Source organism: Pyxicephalus adspersus, chromosome Z (assembly GCF_032062135.1).
Source record: "Pyxicephalus adspersus chromosome Z, UCB_Pads_2.0, whole genome shotgun sequence".
In the NCBI taxonomy this organism is placed as follows: Eukaryota; Metazoa; Chordata; class Amphibia; order Anura; family Pyxicephalidae; genus Pyxicephalus; species Pyxicephalus adspersus.
In genome coordinates, this window is record NC_092871.1 from 15,184,152 (window position 1) to 15,197,510 (window position 13,359).

The 13,359-nt window shown below is 36.5% G+C and overlaps 1 pseudogene; it reads left to right on the forward strand.

The window, feature by feature from the left end:
• Window positions 1-911: 911 nt before the first annotated feature.
• On the forward strand, window positions 912-13,288 carry LOC140343907 (olfactomedin-4-like; annotated as a pseudogene).
• Window positions 13,289-13,359: the final 71 nt, after the last annotated feature.

Below are 13,359 nucleotides of genomic sequence, written 5' to 3' on the forward strand. Positions count from 1 at the left end.
TGTGATGGCTCCTCCGGGATAAAATAATGATACCATTATTATGATGATGGATCAGTCCCTCATAGCTCCAGAGTGATCTAATGACAGTATAGGTAGGCCCGCAGCAAACAAGGAAGTAATATGGGCTGAGGGCCTTCATGACACGGTGGAAAGGGGAGCCAGGCAGAAGGAGGGTTAAGTTCTGGGAAGGATGGGGTCAAGGAGGGGTCATAGTGAAGATTGGTATAGAGAATAAATGGGGGAATAATTAAGGTGAGGAAAGGGTATAAAAAAGGGTGGCAAGTTTTAGAGCAGCTTTGGAAAACAAAATGTTTTGGTAGGAAGCTGGAGTGAAGTGTTCGGCATTATGGAATCAGTGGACACCATTATGCACCAGCATAGGGCAGCAGCAGCTTCCCATGGGAAAGCCTAGCTGCAGGAGAAAGAAGTGGAAGTGTTGTGGCAGTGCCAACTGCAGGGGCCCTACGTAGTCTTGAGCCTGGAGCCTTTCTTCAGAGCTCAGCACCAGCATGGGGCAGCCCACCCAGCTGCACTCAGCTCAGGCCAGCCTGAGGCCGGAGAGAAATCCGCTTTCCAGGAAGAGCTCAGGGAAGCCGAGTGTAACCCCCCTCTCCCAGCACAAGGCTGTGAGGGGTGGGCAGGCCTTACTTAATGCCAGGGTCTTGGAGTTACAGAGGGTCTGGCACCAGAATGAAGTAGCATCAGAGGTCAACGCATCCAGGCATGGGTCCTGCAGTTTGGTGCCACACCAACGAAGGGATGACTCAGCATTCTTCGACTTGCTGATGCTGGTCCGGGCCCAGGAGGCCTAACAAGACGGTGGCATCTTCTAGGCCGCAGAACTAGAGGGCATCCGGAAGTGACGTCGGCCAGAGTAGCACCACATCACTTAAGGGGAGCTTTTGGCACCCATGCTGAATTCCAGAGGCAGTTCAGGTGTCCAGCATGGCGGCTGCAGGAGCGCAACCAGCCAAGCTGGCCAGAGGAAGGAAGACAACGGAGGTCGCAAGGGAGGACGCCGGCGAATAAGGTAAGACTCTATTTACTATTCTTTTCCATAGGTTTAGCTACCCCGAGTGTGGCTCGGGGTTACCGCTTTCAGCATCTTTTTTCTACTGCTCAGGAGTTAAATTGCGAGACAGTAGGTGTGATCTACCTAGCTTTTTGTAGTTGTGACAGGTTCTAAATGTGAAAGACTGGGAAGAGATTTTTTAGAAAGAGGATATATGAACATGTATAAAATGTTACAAGTGCTAAAATTATTACCCCATTGAGTTTCCATATGGGTTCCTGCCCCAACTACAATACAGACAATACCCTAATGAAAGAGGTGGCAACTTTGATAATAAACTCTTAAAAAGAGAAGCAAAAGGGCTTTTAACAAAATCATTAGCTATAAACTCTTTCTAAATCAAAACTAATGCAGATAATGCTAGAGGGAGGGTATTATTTCTTCTCCATTCCAAAAATACCAAAATTATGTTTTTTATGTAAATATAAATTATGATTATTGTATTAATAGGTCTCAAAACATTGTTTCCTGAAGAAGCGGATATATCCACAAAAACGCTTAGAAACTATTGTACTGTTGTGAGAATGTGTATGGGATGAGTATTGCGGTTATTGTTCATCCATTTGTTACAGTATAAATTAATTTTGGTTTTTAGATTTTATTAATTTTAAATGTAGAAATAAAAGTTATGTTTTGTTTTAGTTAATCTCTCAAAAGTCCCATATTTTAATGTGTGGTGGAGATATTATTATTTCTACAACTGTCACTCAGAAAAAACATCCTTGGTTAGGTTAGCAAGAAGTCATACATTGTTTTTCATTACAGTCTTAATGTCATTTTATGTATTTAGATGCTTTATTGACTTTCTTGATATTATAAGTATTAATAACAGAAATTCTTCTCTATTGACTTTAATGGTATTTGGGTTCAACTCGAACATTGAGAGGTGTTCAGACAAACAGGTCTGGTACCATACAGAGTCATGTTTGAGTGACACTAACTAACATTAAAGTAACATTAAAGTTTAAATCATCAAGGAATGATCATTAAAGCAATGGCAAAGCACATCCGGTATGGGCAGAAGCAAGCATCTTCTGGTCTTGGATGTTCTCTGCACATTCGCTTTGCACTGGTTCGCACAAGCACACCCACGTAACACACTGAAAGCCAATGATTTTCTACAATTTATAAGAGCAGCTATCTGCAGCTTCAGCCCCATTGGTGGCTGGCCGCGGACACACCGCTTCTTCTACATATCAATACTTACTTACTTATAAGTAAGTACAATACTAATAATGAACAACCTTTTTAAACATAGGTTAGATATAACTATTACTGAAACATGTAACTAAAACCACTACCTTTATTTAGAAACCGATTTAACTGATGCTCATCTCCTTGTCTCGCCTTGTTTCTAGAAGCCTAAGCAAGAATAGGCTTTATTAAACATATAAGATACATCAATCTAAGAACAGCTTATTTATTTTATCTACAACTTCTAATATAGTCCATGCAGGGTGACCCAGTTCTTATTCTCCCTATGAAGTGCAACCATGAACCAAAAGAAAGATCTACATGGAGAGATATTATCCACATGCCTGATGACAGGTTGTGTACCTGTAATAGTTTACTGCACCCTACACCAATGTAATTACCATATTTTTTAATATCCTTTCCTTTATGCATAATGAAATTCCAACTCTGTTATATGGCACTCTTATCCCTTGTTAAGCCTTGCTTGTTTCTTCTACTTCATTTTTTCAACAGCAACAATAGTATTACAATATTATCTTGGTAATTCCTACAATAGAATGTCATTATACATGGGGTGTAACCATACTCTAATAAAGCAGTTTTGTACTTGGAGTTCTTGAATAGTACCACGTAGGAAGTTTTTGTGAAGAAGGTGTTCTGCCCACCGAAAGGAGTAAATGGACAAAAAAGTAACAGTGGCCATAAAAGATTATGGTTACAGTTCAATGAAGGCCATGTCTAGTGGCCTAATTTCCAATAAGTTAAATTAAATCACCGAGTGAGGTTTTAGCTCCTGGAGACAGACTCAAACACCCAGAGACAGGCTTCACCCAGGAGACAGAGCCCATTGCCCTGAGCCTGCAGTGTCTTTGGTATATGTGGTCCATGGCTCTGACCGCTGCACCCTCCCCAAGTGGGGTCCTTCTCCTGATCCCTGTCAGACAGACTGGGGATTGGGGTCCCCTGCTCCAAGATACTGGTTCCTGTTACATGCAGAACATGCTGATGTGCTGCAGCTTCCATGGGGTGGAATGGTGGTGGAGTGGTGAAACGGGCACATTCGATTCTAGGCCCCACCATAGGTGGTAGAGTGCATATTCGGAAGACAATTGTCATCCCATAAGGATGGACCTGAATATAGAGAAGAAGAAGAGATCAGAAAAAAAATTTGAAATTACCAAAAGAAGTTAAATCTTATATGAAATTAAATTATTAGATTTCCATGTACTTTAAAGAAACAAATGTAATTAACTGAAAGATGTTCAGGTCATCCAGTTTTCAGTCAATTTTATTATGATAATGTATACATGCATAATTATTTCTATTTAAAGAATGTATTTCGTGGAACAACTTTTAATACACACAGGAAGATCATTAAAAGGAAACTCAAGAACAATGAGCTTAGAAGAAAGAAACTTGCTTTATTTCCATTTGGTAAATTCAATGTGCCTGTAGGCCACTTACCTTAGGAGATGTTTACATATTAAACAAATTATGAACAATTAATTACAAGAAAGAAAAAGGAAACAGGAAAAAGTATTTATTTGGCCCTTCTTTTCCTAGAACTACATTAGGAAAATTAGACTTTGCTGAATTTCCTTGCTAATCTGTAGTTTCTATTTCATTACAGTACATTAGTGCCATTTAGGAAGAAAGAAATGGCTTAGTAAGGAATATAGAAAATCAAATGTTCATAATGGATAAATCTGCATTGAATTTGCACTTTAAAATTGACAAACAAGTGTAGGACAGGTGTGCCAAAGCTAAACCGGCAAGCAGTCCATTTCTGTTGGTCTGATATAATAGAATAGGTTGTGATGAACATTCCCATTATAAAAGGTGTACATGTCTGTACATACCCTGTTCTTTTTATATACTTCCATTACATGGTAAATGAAGGTCTAATAAAGGTGTTATTTTTTAGTTAAATGGCTGAAGGTGTAAACAGTTACATAATACTTAGAGTAAGATTTTAAAACAGCAATATACAGTACGTGGATGACAAGTTGTGTTGATGGTATACTATCGAAAATGGTGCATGACGTCATATGCAATGAAAACCACCAACATCATCAGTTGACCGAAATGAAGAAAACAGAACATTCTTTATTAGAGAATCTGTATTGCCTGATGCAGCAGCTGGGCTGGCTAAACAAGAGTTGCTATTTATTATAGGTTCAGTTTCAAATTTGAAACTTATTTAAATTTTATTTGTCTAATTTTGCCAGTTATTTTAAAGATTTTTTATATCCTTAGAGTATGTGTGTGGTGGATATCTCTATATTTTGATTGTGCCTAACTCTGGTTTATATACCGGTAATTAAAAAAAAGACAGAGAAAAATAGAGTTTTAGGCACAAATATAGAAAATATAATTTGTAGTACAAGTTTACATCCTTTTTACCCATAAGTCATAATATTCCCTTATGATCTCTACAGGATTTGATCAATTTCCACACAGTGTTACAAAAAACAATTACAACCTTTTCTCTGTATGTCACAATAGTTTCTTGCGATACATACAAAGTTTTGTTCAGGCCTGCACTATACAGGTTTCAGCTAATATTAAACAAATATACATCACCATACAATGGTTAAGTAGGTATGAACCCATTCATATCAACCGTAGTACCCTACGCATTTCACCATAGTGGGCTTCCTCAGGGGTAGTGATAGGTCAATAAAAAGTTCTCTATGTATACATACGGGGTTCAGGGGATCTAAATTTACAAACATAAATGTAGGGGTTCAATACACTGCAATGTTTAGTGAAATAGAAACAGATAAAACTGACTTTTAGAAATATATGCTACATATATAGATCATATATGAGCAATGGATCAACTCATAGAATTACCAAATATATATAAAGTAGAAATAATTATAATTATCAAACTTACATATTTCAAAATATGGCTTAATCTTGGAGGAAAGATGAAGTGAACCTCTGAATAAAGATGATCCGTTGAAAAGTTCAGAGGAAATAGGGTAGTGTAGGAGAATCCCCTATATAAGTATAGTCTCTACAGTTTAAGAAGAATTTCTGTTTTAATCTTTATATATAATCATATAACATATGTATAAGTGAGGTTAAAGAGTAAGTAGGAATTGCTGTCCTACCTGAAAATGAAGTAGACTCTATTTTTAATATGATGCTGAATGGTAGCATAGGTCAATCAAGTTTCAGTTTCCAGGGAAAATATAGTAAATAAACCCTAGCAGATGCAGTCAGCAAAATAGGTCTGCCATATATGCTTCCACAGTGTAGGTACTAAAAATGAAACAATATTATGTTTTTTCTATTAGGTATGGTATTCGTATTCATAATGAATTATGTTTAGTAAAGGCAGAAGTGCCCAGAAATGCAATGTACCTGGATTCTATAGAGAAATCTCCTCCTAGTGGTGCTGGAAAGTATTGTTTGCTTGTTTGAGATGCAGCCTTGATAGTGTTTACTAAGGCGTCCTCTGTAATAGTAAGACGGCGTCCTAGGGACCTCCCTCACTCCATGTGCACATACCCTGTTTCCCCGATGATAAGGCACTGTCCTATATTTTTTGAAATGCCAAAATATGCCCTAGGTCTTATTTTCAGGGGGGATGTCTTATTTTTCCATGAAGAAGACTACAGTACACATTTATTGTTGAAAATCACTCATGTGCCATTCATTGTCCCCTTCTGATCACTCATGTGCCATTCATTGTCCCCTTCTGATCACTCTGTGCCATTCATTGTCCCCTTCTGATCACTCATGTGCCATTCATTGGGTTCTACGGCCCAGTAACAGACTCCGTTAGGGCAGGGATCAGCAGCTTTCTTGTCCTTCCTTGCACGAAGGAGCGGGCCTTTGGAGTCACTTTCTGTTTCGCTCTGCACTGCAGCCAGCACCGATGGAGTCACACAGAGGCACACAGTTACCCACCATACCACCTGAATGGGAGATTCGGGCAGGCGCAGGTATCGGTGGGTGTCTTATTTGCGGGGGTTGGCTTATTTTAACGTTTTGGGCAAAAATGGGGGGGTGGCTTATTTGACGGGGATGGCTTATCATCGGGGAAACACGGTAGGCAGCGTGGGGATGCCTGTGGGGGCTGGCCTGGTGATGCTGGGATGAGTGACAGCTCGTAAAGAGCCGCCCACCCAAACCTCATCACTTGTTAGAAGAGCTCTGATTGCAGACACTGTGGTTCAGACCTACCATGTCAGCTATGGAGTCACATTGGCAACTCTGCTCCTTTAATGTGATAGAACCCATTGGCCTACCGCAGTGAGATCTATAGTGGTTTAATTGCCTGAACAAACCTTACTGCATAATAATGTATATGACTAGCTTTAGGCAAATATATCAACAAGAAAGAACTACCTGGGAAAGCTGTGGACATGGTTAAAATATACCTGTTATAATAAAACATAGCTGTTATTCTCAGGACCAAATATCTATCTATCTATCTATATACATAGATATGATTATATTATACATAGATATATATATATGATTATAGGTCTATGTATATACTTTTTACACCACCCATAAACTTTTACAAACTTTGCTCTATTTTCACATTGGATTCATTGAATTCAGTCAACTTTTACTCGCAATTCATACTTTTTCCTATTAAATTAATTGTAAATTCTTTGAATTTTGGGTCATATGTGGGTAAAAACATTTTTAAATAGATATCTAGATTGGACTGCCATATTCCAGATAATGTTTGCTCACCAAATTTGTTTAATTATATTTTTTTACATACCTGTACCTAGCACATTCTTAATAAGCAATGATGGTAGAAAAAAGGGTGGGACTTGCTCCTGAACATTTTTAAAGCAGCCTATCATGCATCATGCGTCAAGACAAGACGGACACCATGTTCACGCTCTGCATTTTTGTGCTAAGCATTTGGCATTCTTGGGCCCCCAAGTTGGTAAGTTTTTTTGGAAATTTAAAGTACATGTGAACCGGTGTTGACTTAATATAATATGTGGTGAACACACTCTACCTCTGTTTTCATTTACAACAAAGCATTAAGGAAACACTTGATATAAAGCGTTGGAAATTCCTATTCTATTTTAAATAATTCTGAGGGTGCTTTCAGATATGTTCTGGAAAACACCTTGGGTTGGTTTAGTTTGGGTTAGGGTTAGTGGAGGCTGTTTTTGCAGAGATTAAAGTGGAGCTGTGGCCCCTTCTTTTACCCTGTCATAGAATCTAGAAGCACATAATATAACTGGGTATTAAAGTGTAAAATGAATTATACCAGAGACTATTGATCCAGACATCAGATTGTCTCATGGGAGACAGAGACTGTTGATTCAGACATCAGATTTTCTTATGTGATCAGGAGGGAATTTTCCCCCTACTGGATTTAATTGAACCAGGGTTATATAAGGTTTTCTTTTTTTTTTACATTCCCCTGGATCAACTATGTCTATGGGGTTTTATCTGGAATATGCTGGTTTATAGCATTTTTTCTTCCCTAGTGGTTGAATTTGATGGACTTTTTTCAACCCTACTATGTAACTATGGATAGGGGAAAGTAAATTAAAACAGCATCTTTTCAGATAATCAGATAACATATAATTGGTTAAAAAAGTGACCATATTTGTCATTTCATAAGAAAAATGTATTCCGGAAATTAATTATATTCTACTACTTTTACAAATCAGCCCAATTCAATATGTAACAATCAAACAGTTTTTTTGTAGAACTTCACTTGACATCTTGAAATCTGCATGGTAAACAAAAGTTTGCTTAGAAAAAAATGGAAAAATTTCTCATGAAACAATTTTTTGTTCTTTTTGTTTTTTTTTTTCCTTCTTAAAATATTATGATTTGAATTAGGAACTATTAACAGAAATAAAAATGTATTTACATTTTTTATGCATTTTCATTTTTTTTTCTTTTAATTAAGGAAGGGGAAAAAATGTCTCTTTTCCTAAACGTTATCTGGTTTTCAGTGTTAAAAGTTAGAAAATGTGGTTGACGTTATTTGCATTATTTGCATTCAAAATCTTAAATGAAATATAGGAGACTGATAAACAATGTATAATGACTTAATATTGTTTATTTTTAGTTAGTAACATGTACATTTTTTCCTTTAAAAGGCTGAAAATGGGACCTCCGGATCAGGATTATTGGATGAGAACCGAATCGTTGTACCATCAACCTCCCAGACACCTCTTTCCCAGAAATGGCAAACCTCAACGTGACTTCAGCCCTAGAAAAAGAAATCATTAAGGTACAATATCTTCTATATAAAAAGTAACTAAGTCCTATCAATTTGTACAATTTGTACCTCAAATGGAAAACAAGATATAACATACATGCTTATTTTTTTTTTTGCTGAAAGTGATGAATTGTAAATACTTTTAAGAACGACTATTCTTTACAGTGGCAAAAAAGCTGGCCTACCTCTCAAGATTCACTAAATATTCTGTTGTAGCTTATTCCATAAAAAGGGAGTTTCTGTTGCTTGTATTTGAAATAGTTGTAAGAAAGATTGAATTTAAAATTTAATAGGGATTTAAAGAACTTTCAACTTAGCAAAACACAGTAATGTAACTGCTAAGGTCATTTCAACTCCAGCGCTCTACTCATTACTGAACTTTCACAGAAAATGTGAAAATTCCATCACCCTGGGATTAATAAAACTTTTAAAAAAATTGCTACTAGGCAACATTTAAAAAAATGGTGGGAACCTGATAGTACTATGCAGCAAATGTACCAATAAAAAACATTAAAAAAAAAAAATATCATACATTAGGGGGTTCCTTTAGAAGCTCTTTTAGGTAAACAAATCACATACGTAACATGCTTGGGAGGATGCCTTTAAGTTCTCCATTGTTCTCCATTTACTAATTTATGTTTGCCATTACATTTAAATTGGTAAATTATCCAGGCATTTCTGGGTAGCCAGGAAAGTAAGGTTAGCATGTGCCCTCTGCTTCCTGTGCTATATGTGCTATAATACAAAAAAAGTGGGGATTTTATATGGTGGAATTCAGAAGTCTTATTTAAAAAATATTTGTCCCTCAATAAAGAGGTGAAACTACACGGGTACATTAATACCCCATACTCATTCCTAGAAAGGATTTAAATGAAATAATGACAGCACCCAACTGAAAATGTCCTTGAATGAAAAAAAATACAATACAATACAATACAATACATTTTTTTTTATATTTGTCTATTTTGTCAATCCATCATCGGAGGATTGCCACATTGTCAAGCATTGTAAATACACTTCAGTAACCCACAACAAAAAATGTTATATCCCAAGTAAAAGTCTGTCATTTGCATTGTTCAGGGATATAAATCAATGCCATATGTATATGCTTAGGATTATTATTTTAATTATTGACGTGATTATTGGGGTCAAATTTGCACTAACTATTGTCCTTTCTCTATATAGATCCAAAACTATGAAACCACGCTGGTTGATTACATGGAACAGATGAAAAATCTGACAAAACGTGTGGCACTAATGGAGAATTGACGTCTCTCCTACACTGAGCTGGACTTCCAGCTCATTAGGTTGGAGATCAAAGAGATGGAGACCTTGGTATTGGAGCTAAAAACGTCATTTAATGGTTCCAACACCATAATAGAGACTCCCTACCAGGATGTGAGACATGAACTGGATTTATTTATACATGCATTAGAGCATTAGAGCAGTGTTCTCAACCTTTATAACATGGGGGAAACTGAACAGAAACTTCCAGGTCTTGTAGAACCCCTACTATAATCAGTATAACCACAGCTCAGTACAATAGTGTGCTTATCAATCGTTAGAATGTCACTTATATTGCTGGCCATTGAAAAGAATGTCACTCTTACAGTTAAAAGATCATTGGTGCCACCAAACTTGGCCTTTAAAGCATAAATTTCTCATTGCTCAAGGGACCCCAAGCAACCTCTGTATAAACCTTCCATGGAACCCTGGTTGAGAAACACTACAACTGATCAACCAAATTCTGTTGGGACACATTAAAAAACTTTTTTTTACAGATTTTGTACATGGCTTTACAGGGTATACATTTTACATTTTGTATAGGGTTTTACTCGTTTGGCTGTTTTTATGTTTTACTCTCTGATACTTTTATGTAGTCACTCAGGTATTTTGTTTTGTTTTGTTTTTTTTGGACCTAACAGACTTCTGTATCCAAATCTGGAGCCACTCACTTAGAAAAAGATATTGATAGGGTGGAGCAAATTGTAAAGACAAATCAGGAGAGACTGCAAGAACTATATATGGGTGAAAGAAAGGAAAGGAGAACGACTTAAACCTTTATCTACATTATGGCGTAAAAAGGATTCAGAGGGGCAGTATTTTTTTTATATAGAACTGAGGTCAAAAATGGGGGCATAACCATAGAGGGGAAGTGTCAGAAGTACTATTTTACTGAAAGAATACTTATTGGATGGTCAAACTTTCGGTAAAGGTAATAACAGGTCAATTGATATTGATTTTGGACATATATTGCGATAAGTAGGCCTGGTTATTAAAGCTCTCAAAAGCTGCAGAGGATACACTTTAATCAGTGAAGCTTGGCGATCCAGCAAACCTGGAATGGATCTGGTCCAGGATTCAAAACATTTTCTAGCAAATAGCAAGTGATTTTAATAAATCCATTCTAGGTTTGCTGAATCACTCAGGTTTACTGATGAAGTGTATCCTCCCTAGCTTTGGAGAGCTTTAATAAATCAGGACCAATGTGTCTATCTTCAGACAAAATGATTATACAAAAAATAATTTTTCTTTTTCATAAGGGACACTAGGGGTTATTAGTCTTGTGACAGGGTAAGTAGGCTATTGAACAATAACTATTTGCATTTATGTTTTTGAATTTAAAAAATAATAAACAGTTCAGACCCTGAAATTAGTTGCAAAGAAGAAATGTCAAAATATAGAAGAGTTGCCAACCATCACAACATTTAGAGGCTAGTAATGTTAATGCAGACTAATAAAGGTAACCGAAACATTTAATGTTTAGAACATACGATTAGAAACTTCTAAAGGTATCATATGTTAAATTTGATATTTGTTGCTATACCTTTGCTTTAGAAATATAGTGCTCTACACATGATTTATTAAAGCTCTCAGAGGCTGCAGAGGATACACTTTCATAAGTTTAGTTGGATCATTCAGCAAACCTGAAATGGATCTGGTTCACGATTGCAAACATTTGCTAAGAAATAGCAATAGAAATCCATTCCAGGTTTTCTGGATCACAGAGCATCACTGATAAAAGTTTGTCTTCTCCAGCCTTGGAGAGCTTTATTAATTTAGGCCCATTGTGAAGAATATAATAAAGAAATGATGAAAAACTCTACTCCACCCCACCAGCAAATCATATCTTATTATATTGAGCTGGAAGGCAGATTCTACTTTGTCCCAGTCTATTCCTTAGCTGGGATAGAACCAGTCACCATTCTCTATGTTTGTAGTGGATTAGCAGGATTGTTTTTAAAAGATCAGCTGGGTGATAGTTGGCATATATATGGGATGACTGCTTAACATTTTTTGTTTTCTGCTCTAGGTTCATAACATTTCCATCATGGTGAACCAGGTTGAGGTCTATGATCAGAATAACATGTTGGTTATCAGACGGGAGATTGAGGTTTTGAAAAAACGCCAGGAAGAGTGTTGTAGGAGCAATGTTATTTCACAAAATCCTTCCCTTCCGCTACCAGAATATGGTAGGTCACAGTAGTTTTTCCTATCAACAGGCCAAAAAATCCACAAATATTTTAAACGTATTCTGAATTTTACCAATATAATAAAAATGTTTTTAAAAAAATCACACAATATTATAAACTATTTAACATTATATACCCTAATCCATACCCTACTTAAGCTTATCAGTCTGCTTCTTTGCCTTTCTTTTCAAGACATTTTTGCATTAGAAAAAATCTGGATCGTTTCCTAGACAGAGCTGTGACATAAAAGTGTGTAGATCACAAGATAAATACAATCTTTTGGCAGTAAACAAAGTCTCCTATATACTGTGCATTGTATCTTTGTATTTAGCTGTTTCTCTGAAGTTCAGCTTCAACATATTACTATTATACTTATGTTCTCATTGAAGTATTCTATTTTACAGGCTTGTGCAAACATAAAGAAATCACATGTCAGCAATCCATTGTTCATACAACTGAACTGGGAAGGTACCAGTTACAAATATGGAACATGGGGAAAAGACTCCTATCCAGGTGCCAATCAGAATAGTTATTTGGTTGATCTTACAACTGGTGATGGATGGGCTATGCACCACCTCAGACTCTTTCCTAACCATAATTCTCTACTAACCTACAACTACAATGTGAATAGAAGCTTATCTTCTTCTGGTCAAGGTAATAGAATAGTTTTGTATAATGGCTTTTTATACTTTAACTGCTACAATAGTAGAAACCTTTGCAATTTAAGTACAAATACATTTGGGCTGAAAAACAAAGCTCTAAGTGATGCTGCCTATAATAACCGATTTTCCTATGCCTCCTCACCTTGGCAGGAGATAGATGTTGCTGGTGATGAAAACGGTCTTTGGGTTATTTACGCAACTGAAGAAAGTGGAGGCAATATTGTTATTAGTAAAGTGAATCACAATTCTTTAGCAGTAGAGAAAACCTGGAAAACATCTCAGTACAAGCCTGTAGTCACTAATGCCTTCATGGTGTGTGCAGTCTTGTATGTAACCAGAGCTGTTAGTATGATACCAACACTGGAAAAGAAGGCAACCTAAACGTTCAGTTTGACAAGATGTTGGAACATGTACATAGTCTTTCATACAACCCCAATGATCACAAGCTGTATATGTACAATGACGCCTTTGAAATTACTTTTAAGCCTGTCCCAGAGAATTAATCTAAAGTATAATTTTGCATAAGCCTATAGACCCTTTCATTATCAAAATCATCCTTTCATGATTGTATTATTTACTAGTATAAACTGGAAACAAATTGGTATAAGTTGTAAAATGTTTTATTTACACACCTATTCTAAATCAAAATCAAATATTAGAATAAAAAAGTGAGCATCATATAACTGTGTGGTTGTGTTTTAGCCATGTTTTTTATTCTTTCAAGATTCCGTGAAC